This window comes from Camelus bactrianus, chromosome 1 (assembly GCF_048773025.1).
Source record: "Camelus bactrianus isolate YW-2024 breed Bactrian camel chromosome 1, ASM4877302v1, whole genome shotgun sequence".
NCBI classification, from domain to species: domain Eukaryota; kingdom Metazoa; phylum Chordata; class Mammalia; order Artiodactyla; family Camelidae; genus Camelus; species Camelus bactrianus.
Genome location: NC_133539.1, coordinates 22,713,216 through 22,728,139, shown reverse-complemented (window position 1 = coordinate 22,728,139; position 14,924 = coordinate 22,713,216). Strand labels below are relative to the sequence as shown.

General features: G+C 36.6%; 1 long non-coding RNA gene across 1 annotated transcript in view; it reads right to left on the bottom strand.

Annotated features, from left to right (window-relative positions):
* Positions 1–14,924, bottom strand: part of LOC123618419 (uncharacterized) — a 243,406-nt gene that overhangs the window by 25,463 nt on the left and 203,019 nt on the right. Inside the window, exons 5-6 of the long non-coding RNA XR_006726859.2 lie at positions 7,201–7,294; positions 6,779–6,854 (exon numbers count right to left, since the gene is read on the bottom strand). This is a non-coding gene — a long non-coding RNA (uncharacterized LOC123618419). The remainder of the gene's footprint in view (positions 1–6,778; positions 6,855–7,200; positions 7,295–14,924) is intronic.

Sequence of the window (14,924 nt, the reverse complement as noted above, 5' to 3'; positions counted from 1 at the left end):
GTTCAGTCCGCAGTACCTCCATTCAAAATAAATAAATAAACCTAATTACCACCACCACCCCCCAAAAAAGTTTGTGAAGCCCCTACAGGGGCTGGCCACATTTCTACTCTGTGTAGGTGAAGAAAAGAATAAAAACAATGTCCCTGTTTTACAGACTTTATATTATAGGGGGTGGAAAAAAGCAATAAACCAAAACTCCAATATATCAGGGGAAGGAAAAATAAAGCAAAGTCTAAGAATCAAGAATATGGCCAGGAGTTACGTCAATGTTATTTTTGTTAGCGGGCTCTGAGGAGACCTCTCTAAGCAGGTACTTAGATGAAGTGAGGGAGTGGAGCTGGTTGATTTATAGGGCCAGTGGAGATGAAGAGCTTCCCTTATGGAAACCAAAGTAATATGGATGCATATAGGTAACAATTTTCAAATTAAGAATAAAATACAAATAAGGAACAAGTAACAGAAAATTTCACTGTTAAGAAATAGAAAACCCATATATCTATAAATAGAGATTTAAAAATCACGTTGTGGATAAAAATTAGATTGTGGATAAAGCAAATTTCTCTAGAAGTAATAGTAGCGTTAATATACACATAGATACATAAAAGTAACATAAAAATTAAATAAAAATTTTATTTCCAGATAAATAAGAATATATGTATATAAGTTTGTATATAAATAAGATAATGTATAATAGATATAAATGGATATAAGGGGCACACTTTTGTGCTTACAGAACCAATGATTATCTTCCTAATATGGGTATGAAGATTAATTCTTGAAGGCTGTGTGTGCTGATCTGTTTTTAGACCAATTTTCTCCTATCCCCTCGACAAAATTTAAAATATATGTTATGTTGAAAAAAACATGCAGTGTGAGGCTGAGAGACAGAGAAGCATGTTCTCAGCAGCTGTGCAATGCTAGCATGTTGTGAATATTCAACAAATATTAAGTGACATTGAAATATGAATTGACGGATAATGAATCACTTTAGGGAATTATCCTGCCAAAATGTTTTGGAAGATCCATGAAATGTTTGACAAATCCAAAGGATCCCAAGATTTGCTTTTGCTGAGATTTATTTATTTATTTGCGGGGATGGAGAGACAGGTTCTGATTTTTCATCTGACTTATTATGTCCTTCTGTTAGAGTGAAATTCACGGCCAAATCATATTACTTTAACTTTTGTTAAGCAATTGATTTCTTAGTGGTTATATTATTGGAAAAACAGAACCTCTAGGAAAAAATTGCCTCTTTTTATTAAGTACAGAAATAAAATTAATTAAACAGAAACTTAATTATAGTAATGGGATTGACCCTGAAGTGGAGAATGAGTACCAGGATGGGACACAAATATTGCATTTACCGAGTTTATAACTAACCACATTATCTTATTTAGCATTTACTTTTAAAAAGGGAGGAAATCCACAGCTTCTATTTTCTTCTGATTACATTCAAATTAACAGATAGGATCTTTGCCTAAGACCTACATGATGATTTTAACAAAATGATAGTTTAAAAATTATCTCACTTTAAACACTAAGAAATTTTAGCCTGTTTCTTGCCATTTTAATGTCCTCTGACACTTTTGTTCTGTGTATACTCATTACTACAGTTATATAAACCTTTTCACAATGCCTGTAATGTGGAAGGTGTATAGATGCATCAGGATTTTTAAAGTTGCAAATTACAAAAGGCAGCTTAAGAAAAAAGAGGGGACTTCTCATCACCAAGGGTAGTTAAAAGAAAATAGTACAGCCAGATGCCAGGCAGGATTGTAAGGAGCATTAGAAGATTATTGGCTACTGGGACCACTTTCTTATCATCTCTTGATTCTGTTTCTCTCTGTGCATTTACTTCATCGCTCTGTTTTTTTGGCATGCTGCTTTCTTTTCTTGAATTCACAAAATGGCAGGAAAAAAAGAGACACAATATATGGTACAAGTCAAGCCATATTGGAGAGACAGACTTTCTGGGATCCTGCTTAATTCTCAAGGAAGTGACTTGGCCCAGACCAGGTGGGGTGTCCAGTTATTTCCCAGTTAACTCTGGCCAGGGACTCTTGGTGCCATTGTATAAATATGGCTGGTAGGTGCTAACAGCAGGGAATAAGGAGGTCTGAAGTAAGTGGGAGTAATTAAGTGGTTAATTATGAGTTAAGAGATACCTTAAGGAGTCTGCTGTATTATATAAGTGAAGTTTTATCTAAAAGTCTCCTTCTCAAGTACTTTACTTTTGATACCTACTATAATTTTTTGGGCAATATCTTTTCACCATCCAAAATCCTGTATCCAATCCATCTCTTAAGTGTTCATGTTAATGGAGAAATGATTATCCAACAAATCCATCCTCCTAGGGGGGAAAAAATCTATACACTAGAAAAGGTACAGTCATAACTACCTGAGAGTTCTAGAGATTGAATATGATTGGTAGATTTTAGAAAAGAGCCAAAAGTTGGGCAAAGCCATTAGACAGATTGAGTTCCTCATTTTTCTACAGTTTTGTCCTGAGGCAGCCTCAGTCATGGTGACAGTGGTGTAGGAACAATTCAAATGCTGACAGAAAGCCCGTTGGCTTACTGGCTGAGGAAATAGGGCAGGAAATACATAGCAACCAGAGCTACCAGAGAGTGAGATGAGAATCAGAAAGTAGAGAGTCAAAGAAACAGTATCCCAATTTCTGTGTGAAAACTTGGCCCGAGTCTCTGGCTGACCACTGAACCACATATTGAATGGGGCAAACAGAAAGCTGCTCATAGCTACGGTTGAAGGAACCGATCTGAGATCTAAGCGGCTGCCCACCACACACTTGCCTGTTTGCACTTTGAGTCTAACCAAGTTAATTGCCTGCTAAAACAAAAGCATCAACACTTTTTGGAGCAATCTAACAGAATCCAGATTCTCCACAATTTAGCATTCGGAACGCCCAGGATCCAGTCCAATATTATCCGCATATAAATAGCAAGAAAAATGTGATCCAGTCTCAAGGGAAAAAAACTACAAACAGATGCCAACCCTGAGGTTAGCAGATGTTGGAATTATCAGACATTACTTTGAAGAAGCAGTAATAAATACGCTCAGTGACAGAAAGAAAATTAGCCTTGTAATGAATGAAAACATAAGGTATCTGTGCAAATACTGAAAACTGGAAATTTTAGAACTGAAAATTTCAAAAAAAAATCCACTGGATAGGCTCCAAAGACATAGAGAGAAAAGGGCCACTAAATTTGAAAATGTATTAATAAAACACATCTAATCTGAAGAAAGATATCCCCTACAACGTAACTATTAATTTAAAGGAAGGAGTTAACTTTACAGTGGAGAAGATGGGAGACACACTCTTACCCAGTGATAGAGTTAATATTACCAATAATGAGACACAGTGACAACTTCTACCTCCTCATATGATACACCGAGAAGAGCACAACGTCACCTCTAAGGTTTTCTTACTGAAAATTAATAATCTGAATTTAATCATGAGGAAACATCAGACAAACCAGAATTGGAAGGTGGTCTACAAAATAACTGGGCAATACTCTTCAAATGTGTCAAGGACATGAATGACAAAGACAGACTGAGCTTCTTTCAGAATAAGAGAGACTGAGGAGGCAAGACAATTAAGTGCAATGTATGACCCTGTATTGCATCGGAAGTCCAGAAAGAGAACAATAGTAGAGAAATTGATAAAATTTGAATAAGATCTGTGGATTAGGTAATTGTATCATAACAATATTCATACTGTGATTTTGCTAATCATATATAATTATGTTTGTATTGTTAAGAATTCTGTTTTCTCCAAATTTATAATTTCAATGCAATCCCAACCAAAATCTCAGCATGTTTTTGCAGAAGTTAACAAGCTGATTCTAAAAATTTTATGGAAATGCAAATGAACAGGAATAGCCAAAGCAATTTTTAAAAAGAAGGAAAAAATTGGAGAACTTAAATGTTCTGATTTCATACTATAAATATACAGTAATCAAGAAATATATTATTGCAGAAAAAACAGACATATAAATAAATGTAAGAGAACTGAATCCAAAAGTAGATCCAAACATTACTGGCCAAGTGATTTTCTTTAAAAAAAAAGCATAAAGGTTTTCAATGAGGGAATAAAATGCCTTTTCCAAAATAACGTTGTAACAACTTGGATATTCACATGGGGAAGTGAACATTGATCCTTACCAACACTATATTCAACTCTTAATCCAAAAGGATTTCTATTACTAAGTATTAAAACTAAAAAACTGAAAGAAATGAGGAAGGTAAGTCTTTGTGTCCTTGAGATAGGTAAATATGTCTTCAATAGAATGTAAAATGCTCAAATCATTTTTAAAAAGGGCTAAGTTAAACTTGATCAAAATTAAAACATGAAGCTCCAAAATGGGCATCAAGTTTATGTTTGTATAACCAGGGAGCCACTCCACTCCAGACATTCTTTGTAATTCTTTCCATCTTTGAGAACTATTTTTCCAAAAACCCAATTTGGTAAATGCTGCCAAAGATTTTTTTTTTGCTTGCTCCTGACAAGAAGTAATGTTTCTTGAGCTAGGTTTATCTGTTTATTATGATGCTTTACGTTAACAACTTCCTTCTAAGCTTAAAGTTTAGGAAGAATTCTTCCTACTCGATACACATAACATTGTCACTAAGGTTAAACCACATGGGCTGCACTGAACTTAGAGAGACTGGAAGGAGACGAGGAAGGGTAGATGTTCTAGGGGTTTTGTTTGTTTGTTTCTTTGTTTGCTTGTTTGTTTGGCCACTTAGCATGACCAATGTATCTACCTTGCGGTACAGATGAAAGTTCAAAAGCGAGGATTAGAAAAAAATTTCAAAAAAGGGGAGAAGGTGGTTCTCTGCACTGGAAAACCTAGGAATGCAGCAGTCAATGATCTCAGGACAGTCTAGTTAGGAGAGTAAAAACCTGAATTAGGTCTTCATACAGCTGCCACGCACTCTCGAGAGAAACTTTCTAGCAAACAGCAACATGTTGACCAGAATCCCTTATTCCATCCCTGACACTCTCAAGGTATTTTTCAATGATTTGGCTCAATAGCAATTCACAAAGCCTTTTGCACAAGCAAATTTTCAAAGCCTTCTAACTCTTGTAACTGTGTAAATAATTCCTATTTTTGAGTCTCTATGGTAAGACACCAGAACACAGGAGTTTCTGTTTTTAAATAAACATAATTTGAATGTCACAGAATCTTGCTGAGCATTTCTTAAAGGGCTCCCCCATCCCCTGCTTAAAAGCTTTATGCTGTTTTCGTAAGAGCAAATCTATTCCAACATTAAAAGCTTCCAATTAGATATGAAACTCCAAACCCATGAATTTTGAGAGGGTTCTGAACTTGCCAAAACAATTTCTCGTTAGACTTGATACTTGGATTACACATTCTCATTGCATATTTAAAAGCCTTTACTATAAAGGTTTCCTATAACAAAAAGGAGATGAAAAGATACTGTAATTATTCACGGAACATATTCAAGCCATCATTGCTGATGAAATATGATATCTACGACGTTCCTCCACTGTAAATAAGGCAGTGATTCAGAGGAGTGCTATTAACTACAGAAAACCCATTCTTCCCCTTATTAACACATAGAACAACAGCTTTCATCTGCCTCTGCCTCTCAGTCTAAAACAAAACATACTAAATCTAAACTCTTTGGGAATAAAACTTAAATTGCAGGTCGGTTTCAGCTTTTCAGACTCTTAACTTCAGTGGAAACTTTGGGTGCCTTTCTTCTAATGATGTGGCCAAGGCAGTATCTTTCCCACCTGGAAAACAAAAGCCAAATTCCAGCAGGCAGAGGCTGCTACCCTACTGAAGGTGGACCTAGACAGGGAAACTGGAGGAGAGGAATGCCGATTCCTTGGCGAGGGCTGACCTCGCCCATCGGGAAACTGTCCTAGCGGTTTCTTGCGAGGACTCTGAGGCAAGATGGCTCTCGTTGCTTTCAGTGTCACAACAAATCACATCAGCTCTGAACTGGATACTGAGCGCGTAAGTTAGAGTGAAGCCCGCACCATACCTCAATGTAGTTTGCAGCCAGCAGACTGAGTGCTACCCTTGCGTTCATTTTGATAAGCTCTCCTTGAGATGGCACATAAACGTATTCTGATAACCACAGAAATGCTGGTCAGTGGACAAACACTTGGTCAGAGGAGTTTCACTGCTCACATTGTGATGCCTTCCAGAGTATCGGTCCTTGCCCCTGGCACACCTCTAGAAAAGGAGTCAAGCAGGCATTGCCTGTCTTGGTTTAATAGGCCTCTAAATTGTCAGTGCAATTATTAAGGCTTTCAAAAGTGGCTTGGGTAGCTTCGGTGCCCCAGGATCTTCCCTCTGATTTTATTACAATGAAGCTAATGCAAAAGAGTTGGGGGAAGATGGCAAGTTGACACACGCCATTCCTCGTGTGCCATCTCGACCTGCTGCTGCTTGACTTTTCTTGCAACCGATGGTGTTAATAGTCATGACCTCATCAGGCTAAGAAAACTTGCATCCATTTTAGCCACTTGCTGAAAGCATACAGAACTGCTGGAGATAAAATTTCCAGGAATATATTAAAACAAAACTGCTAACTCAGCCAAACTTCCTGCACACTTGGAAAGCCTGTAAAACAGCAGGCCAACGGTAATATGCAGAGAGAGGAGAAGAGAGGAAAACTAAGTAAAAGCTGTTGTTTAAAAGTCAAGGGTTTGAAAATTAGGGGAATATTTACATGATCGCCAGTTATCTTTTAGTGGCCACAATGAGTTGTTTCATCTTACCTTCGGGTTATTCCAACACTGAAAATTGAAATCACGATTTGCTGAGTATATCAGTTTCCTTTTATTTTATTTTTTCCTAAGTGGAAGAAATAATTTTGTAAATAAGTCTAGGATTTCTTAGAAACCATCGTGTGTTCCAATTTTAGAAAAAAGCCATTCCAAATATTTTCTTAAATTATTACTGATATCAACCAGTAATATGTAAATTGTTCAGTATCTTTATGTCTTATTCCAGGTGCCAAATTTATATTAAGCCACTTCTACCTACTCCTTGCTCATTTCCAAATATCCTCATAGCTCAAAAGCATCTTACTCAATTACCCCTGTACAGTATGAGGAACCCAGCTCTTAGCTTTCCATCCCAAGCATGTTTATGACTGTAGGTTTTTAGCTTCTCAATAAACTCGCTGTGTTTTACTCACCTGGCACTGTTCCTGGCAATTAGTGGCCCCAGAAAGTGTTTATTTAGCAGAACCAGAAACTACATTCTTCACACAATTTATCTTGCTATTTAGTCTGGCGAAAAAAAATTGAAAATGCAAAACACATTCAATTATTCCACAGATAAAAAAGTTTAACACCTGTTGTTACTAGTACGACACATATAACTACTTTTATTTCTATCTTGTACCTTTCTTGAATGTTGTAGCAGGTTTTGGGTATGTATATGAATTGCTCAACTGGTTTGAAATGAATAATTCCATCATATTCTTTTTTCTTATAAACCCAAATACTAACTTTGTTGAGCTGACCTAAAATCAAATTAAGAAAGGGTTTCTTTCATGAGAGATGGCCTTTGCCCCATTTAAATAATCATCAACAAAATATGTTGGTCACTTAAACTGATCCTCTATTTTGCAAAAGAAGAATTATTTTCATGAGACATTGAGACTGAACCAAAGAAAAATTACCTATGAACTAGCTGTTATTTGTGAGTTAAGGGTTAATATCTTCACTTGCCTAAATTGTATTTCTATGTGATTAAAAAGTTTTCAAAAAAATGTTCTCAATACTGGGAAGAAAATGCTGGAGATAAAGAGAAGGCTCTTTCTGTGAATTAATTAACAAACAACATAGATTTAAAAAATAGATTACTGATGAATTCAAATTTTGAAGAATATTAACAGCAATCTATCTATGTTCTTTATGTTTAAGGAGCTGATAAAAATGAGGATATGTTAGACCCTAAGTTTGTAAAATTTGGCTTTTCTGCAAAACAAAAACAAAAGTGAAAAAAACAAAACAAAACAAAATTCTTCTAATCATGAATAGATTTACTAGACTAGATGTCAGATTTTTTTTGTCAAATGGACACTTCATCCAGGGATGAAATAACAGACAATACCATATAGAATTAGTGTTCAGCTGAGAGCCCACAGATCTGCTTTATAATCCTGGCCCCTGCCACTGGCGAGATGTTGGAGTTTACATAGTTGTTCCTCTCTGGCCCACAGTCCGTTTTGCTGCTGCTGAGTTATCAGATCAGGTGGTCTATCAGTTCCCCTTCTAGCTTGAAAATTCTCTCATCTTTCAGAAGACTTCAATTCTTCTTGGTGACCAAGGGCGCCTTTTAAGTTTGGTTAAAGGTTATATTTAGGATTATGCTTTTCTTTCTTTTTATTACATTAACTGATTTAGGAAAGATGTTTTTTTTGCAGAACTTTGCCTAAAAGTAGATAATAGGAAAAGAAAAAAAGGAGAAATAGATTTGTCTGGGAGTCACCACGTTTACGAATGTGAGCGTGTGTGTTATGTGCGTGCATTTTGTGTGTTCGTTTGTTTTCTTCGCTTCGTGCTTTTTGGCTCTTTAGCACTTCTCACTTCCAGAAACTTAAAAGTGCCAGAAGAACCACATTTACATGAAAAGATTTTTGGAGCATTATTGCCAACCTTGATTTGAAGCTGGAGTTTATGAAATCTTCACAGAGCCTTTTTTTAATGAGGTTTCCAGCTTTAATAAAAAGAGTGTGGTTTCTTAACTGAAATGACCTGCCAGAACTTTTCTAGGTTCATCCATGGTTACACTGCATATTAAAAATATTGAATAATAGATTGAAGTGGGAGCATAAGCTTTCATCTAAAAGGCAGAGCAGTTCCTCCAAGATTTTATACTCAGAAGAAGCCCTCTCAGGGCTTCTAAACAAACAACTAATAATTCTTGTTAAGTAACCTTATTTACTACAGGTATAATTTGTGGTAGTTAACATTTTGTAAAATTGAATTTGCTTCGGTTTTGATTAAAAGTATTTATTTCAGGCTCTGTGAATAAAAGAGCTCCAGTTTAAAAAAAAAAAAAAAAGAAAGAAAGAAAGCAGATTTTGCAAGTTGCTAAAAGAAACTAGCTTTTGTTCTTAAATCCTTAAAAAATATGAAAGCATATTTGTTTCCAGATGGAAGATCATTAACACAAAAAAAATGTGCTTTATCCATAAATATGTTTCCTTCTTAAGTTTCAGTAAGTTCACCAAAATATATAAATTCCCTTGGAACAAATCAAAGTAAAAATGGTACGAGAGAAAAATTAAGTATTGAACTAGCTCTTTTTCTTCCCAAATCCTGGGAACGATGGGTATTATAATTGAGAAATTGTGTCTTTGTTATTCTCATTATTTCTTTGTGCAAGATGTTTGTTAGAATGAGAATCACGCTGTCTATTGACAAAACTATGTGACAATCTGCATAATTATGTTGCATATATGTGAGACTAGTTATGAATGATTCGATTGTTGCTCAAAGTTAGAATGTCTTTATTTTCAAAAAGCCAGTGACTATGAAATGAATGGAATTGTTTGGGGCAGTGAAAATATTTTCAGACTGCAGAATTAGACTGCCGGTATCAAAAGGTCTGAGGCTGAGTAAGGTGATTTATCTCTGTCTATTAATGATAGAAGCGAAATAAAAGAATCTGCACAAACACAACAGTGTAAGTCACCACTAAGTATGGTGTAACTTAAATTATTTCTATTCAAGTGCATTTAAAGTGTCAATTAATTGCCTCCATTTCAAATGCACACCTTTTCCCCAATTATCAAATTAAAATTTGAGCTGAATCAGTGAGCACAATGATAGTGTAATTATATTAATCCACATGAAATAAACAGTGAGGAAGTGTTTGTGCAGATGGGCACCTGAGTCTGTCACCTCCAGGCATAGCCAATGACAAGTATCATTCTCTAGGTAAATAAAATTGCTTTATTTTACTGTCACTGCAGCATCCCTCCATTTAAAGATAGGAGAATGAGTTGAGATAGAGAGATTGAAGGGAATTACAGAAGGAGAAACTGCAGACGCAGATGTATTTTTTTTCTAAGGGCACCAGGTGTTTTAAATGCCACCAGAAGGGTGCTCCAGGCAATTCCGTGCTGTCCAAGATAGCTTGGCATAGATTATCTGAAAGCTTTTGTGTCTTTTCAGCTTTTGATTAAAGGCCAGTGTCAGGACTCCTCTGGGCTTTTGCTTGGTACAGTAAAGCCGAGGGATTTTTTTTTTTTAAGCTGCTGCCAAAAAGATGCCAGTTAGGATAATTACATTTCAATTTAAATTGGTAATTTTATGAAAATTTAAACCAGGATATGTGTCGCCCAAATCTCTTCACTTTCATTCCTCCCAAACATGCACACACACACCCCTCTTGTTTTGGGGGAGACAATAACAGTAGCCCACCAGAACCTTCCCATGACCCAGAGCTGTGTGCCAGGAATTAAACAGATGAGAGAAAACTGAACAGAGCCTATTTCCTCCGCCCAAATGTATTTTCGAGCTTGGATTTATCACGAGTGTACATTGGAACCATCCCAGGGCATCCTAGCTTCCAGTATCTTTTTCCCGTGGACGCCAGCACAAGCAGCTTTAGACCATAACTGCAGTATTTAGGACATTGCTTTCCATTCACAGTCGAGCTTTGTATTTGTGAACAGGATGTCGAAAAGGAATCAAACCTACTTAGAGTCTCTCACCCTCTTGGTGAAAAGAGTGGGGACACAAGTGGCGAGATGAACCCTGAGTTTTCTGTCTGCCACTTTCTTTTTCCAGGACACATACGCAAGCTTGGCAGCACCAACAAAGTGGAAGTAATGTTCCTTTGTTTAGAATGCAGTGTGTACGAATATTTACATAATAAAATACACACACAAATAACAGATGGTGAAGAGCCCTCATTTCGCCACATGTTGTAAGCACGACACCGTTCCTTGATGATCTCATTTCTCTTACTTCTGCCTACAGATGTCTACCAGCTATTTAACCTCAGGGGTTATTCAGGTGGTGAAAGGTTTGAAGACAGGCACAAATCTGTCTGCAGAATTTTCCTCTTCCATCAGGTGTAAATGCCCTTTCTTCCGGGTAGAGTTATCAAGCTACAAAAACGCTTTATTCTATCTAAGGGACTGAATAATAAACGCCTTTCTCATGACACTTGTTGGGCAGATAGTGTCTACAAAAGAGAACAATAAATACTGTCAATATGCTGACTTTGAAAGAGGTCTTTTCCCTCTAACCTTTTGTTCTGGGCAGAAAGTGGCTTATTAATAATCTTGGTTATTAAAAGAATAGCCTTCTGTAACAAAAGTGAAGAAGGGCCTTCTGAAATGAATAGAAGTCTCCCAGATGCTGTTTGCTCACATGTCCAATCTGTAATTAGAGTTAAGCCTCGAATGTGTGGTAATAGATACGTTGTATAGAATTAACCACCACTTCCCTCCCTAATTTACACTTAGATAACACGTTTCCTCCCAAAAGCACAAATTACATTCCTTTTAATTAGCTCCCAATGTCCTTTATTAAAGTACACTGAGAATGTGCATTATTAACCTATTAATATATGAACACACATTATGCAAAAGCACATAATCATTAATTAAATATTGCAACACATAAGGAGACAGCATGCCCATTTTACAGAAATGGATTCATGTTAAATTATTTGGACAATAATCTATCTAGAAAAAGAATCCATGTTGATCTGTCTCGGATTCATGTCCTTCCAAGAGGACATATCCTTGACTAAATTCTCTTATTACTTCTTAAGGTGAATTATAAAATTTTAAACAATAATTGTTTAAAAAAAAGTGATGCGCTTAATCCAATTAGAGTTTTAATTTAGGCAAATCTCATGTTTTAACAAGTACATATATCTCACATTTTACATATGGGGGCATGTAATAAGAACTTAATATTGGCACAAGTATAAGCCAACAAATACGGATATTAAAAACAATCTGCCTAACATTATTATCTCAAGAAAAGAATCATGAACAATATTCACAATGGCTGCAAACAATCTTATATTTCAGTGAATACTCAGAAAATAATATTCATAAATAGGTATGGTGACTGGCTGGAATGTGAAGGACAACAGTTCAAAAATCAATCCTTTTTGGAAAAGGAGAGCAAATAACAAACAAAGAAAAGCCATATTCCTGAGGGCTGACTAAGGGATACTCGATAACATTGAACACAGGCATATTCCAGAGTTAGCTGACTCTCCAATCACAATCAGAAGGAACCGTTACAGATCAAGGAAGGAATGATAGGAGAGTAAAGAAGAGGAGAAAAGAACAGATTGTTAGACGGTTGGACAAGGTGATAAAAGGACCTTCTCCTTTACAAGGAACTTTGGGCAAAGGAATAAAAACGGAAGAGCAATGAAAAGCTTGTAGGAGCAAAAAAAGAAAAACAAAAGTTGATAAGCTGGCAGAAGCTACCAGCATCTGAGAAGAATTGTAATTCCCAAGAAAGTACTATATACTTAGACAATTGCAGATGTCACAAGAGGAGGAAAATCTATGTTTCTGAGGATAGGTACCCAGGTAAAGATTTCACTTGCTTATTTTAGTCACTTCATGGTGGGTTTTCTCACATGGTAAGAAGCAGTAGACTCTTACCCTAATCTGGATCTTCCCCTGTCTTCTGCACTCCCCTCGTTTTGTGCAGTTCCACATGCTTCTGTCACCAATGCACCCTTCTTTCTTTTATCTGGTATAGCCAACAACTGGGATGAAACATTCATGGTAGACTATTCCTTTTGGTGTGTACCTAAGGAAAGCCATCACCAGCCATCGGTACAAGAGATGAAGGAAACCATGGGCTGTGACAGTGATGTGCCCAGTGCTAGATGAAATTTCAGCTCTCAGCTTCTGGATTCTTTCTTGTATGGCACCTTCAGAAAAAAATAAGTTAGGCTGCTTAAGGGGTGTGTGTGAAACTCAGCAGGAATTAGATAAATTCCAAACCATAGACTGGGGTCCTCCATTGAATTTGGAACCTGTACAAGTTAAAAATGAAGCAAACCATCTTTTTCCTCTCCTTGGAGTTTTAGGGATAGCTAGCAGGAGCAGAAGTTTGCCCATTAATATCTTCACAAAAATTTGACTGCAGTATCCTTGACCCCGGACTGGAACTTCTCTTTCACCATCATCATTTCTCATCCTCTGCTCCATCCTCTCAATATAAGCCTCAGAGAAAGAAGTTCCATAAGTAATATTTGCTGGTTGCAATGCCAAGCGCTATGCTAATTGCTTGCTAGTGTTAACTTATTTACTCTTTTCAACAATGTCCTGAAACAGGTCTGCTTATTCCCAAATCTGAAAAAGTGTGAGTTCAAGAATAGGCCTAGGAATAATCTTATTATTCTCCACCTTCCTACTACAAACTACCCTTCCTATACCAGTGCTTTAAGCACAGTCACCCCCTACTGGAAGTCCTTGGTACTTCAGTTTCCTCAAGATTGCTCTAAGTAGAGCTTTCTCCCGGAATGCCTTCAACTCCCACACACATCACACTCCCAATGTCCACTCAATTTAATATCTGTCTCATGATCTGCTGACTTTCTGACTCTTTCCCTGGGCTATCCTTTTCACTCTAATCTTCTTTGCTTCTTCTGAATTCCAAAAGCATTTATTACATTTTTGGCTCCTTATTTCATAATTGCCTCTGTAACTTCAAGATAGAGCTGAAATTCTAACTTTTTTTTTCTTTTTTTTTTTTTTAAACATTTCCAGCATCTAAAACTGAACTTACTTATTGGTTAATCACAATTGTGAATTCTTGGCAATATGATATAGAGTGTTTGAATTGCAAAATTAAGGTGTGAAATTTTCACATTGCATTGGTCCATATAAAATGAAAAGTTTTATTTAAAGGACACAAACTAATGGCTAGTTATTGTCTGGTGACAGGAACTATCCCATCTTCTAGATGATAGTTACACACGCGAGTGTGTGCATACACACACACAGGGAACACAAAGATATACAACCCAAAATACCACGGATCTCTTCAACAGAAGTAGAAATATTGACAATTAATGGAAATTAGTTGATTTGTTATATTGACATTTTCTTTGTACCTGATTAAAATTAAGGATTGCTTTATTTGTTTTTAGTCTCTTCTTGGTTTTTACTTTTTAAAATATTTTCTTATTTCTTTCCTTGATATCTTTTCTTGGCGGTGTTCCTTTTCCATCATTTATTTCTAATGAAGCCTTCTCCAGACACTACTTGATCTAAATTTCTGGAGTTCTGCTGGCAATTACATTGAAAAAGTAATGTTTGAGGTTGCCTTGTGGCTCTGCTGCCCAGTTGTTATGTAATAACGCATCTATCTACAGAACCACTACTCTTTATATATTTGTTTTTTATATATAAAATAATGGTTACCTATGGAAAACTGTAGCTGTCTTCAATGTAGAGCCCAAGATAAAACTTCGAAACTCAGGGTGAACTGAATTCAAAAATCCGTTTGTTTTCACTGCCCTGCCTTACCGCCAATATTGGCAATAAATTCCATTCTGAGACATAACCTCAGGCAGAAACTTTAACTCTAGTAGACGTTATCAGAGCTGTAGGGTCCCCTTGCTTCCAAGCATGCATCTTATGCTGTACATTTTAGATTTGCTCCCCCCAAATCAATTCCCTACACTTCTCCAGCATTTCCTACCCTGTTCTACACCCAAGACGGTCTCTATAGATCACAGCCTTATGACTTTCTTTCTCTGTACTTGCAGTTGGTTCAGCTACGGGAGACAAGGGAGGTGAAAGGAGTGAGGCGTAGGAGTGTTTGGTCCCCTGACTCCCTCCTTGCTTGGCTGAGGGTTAGCAGAGGTGGCGTTCTCTGATCAAAAGGCATTTGAGGGCAGATGTACTGTTCC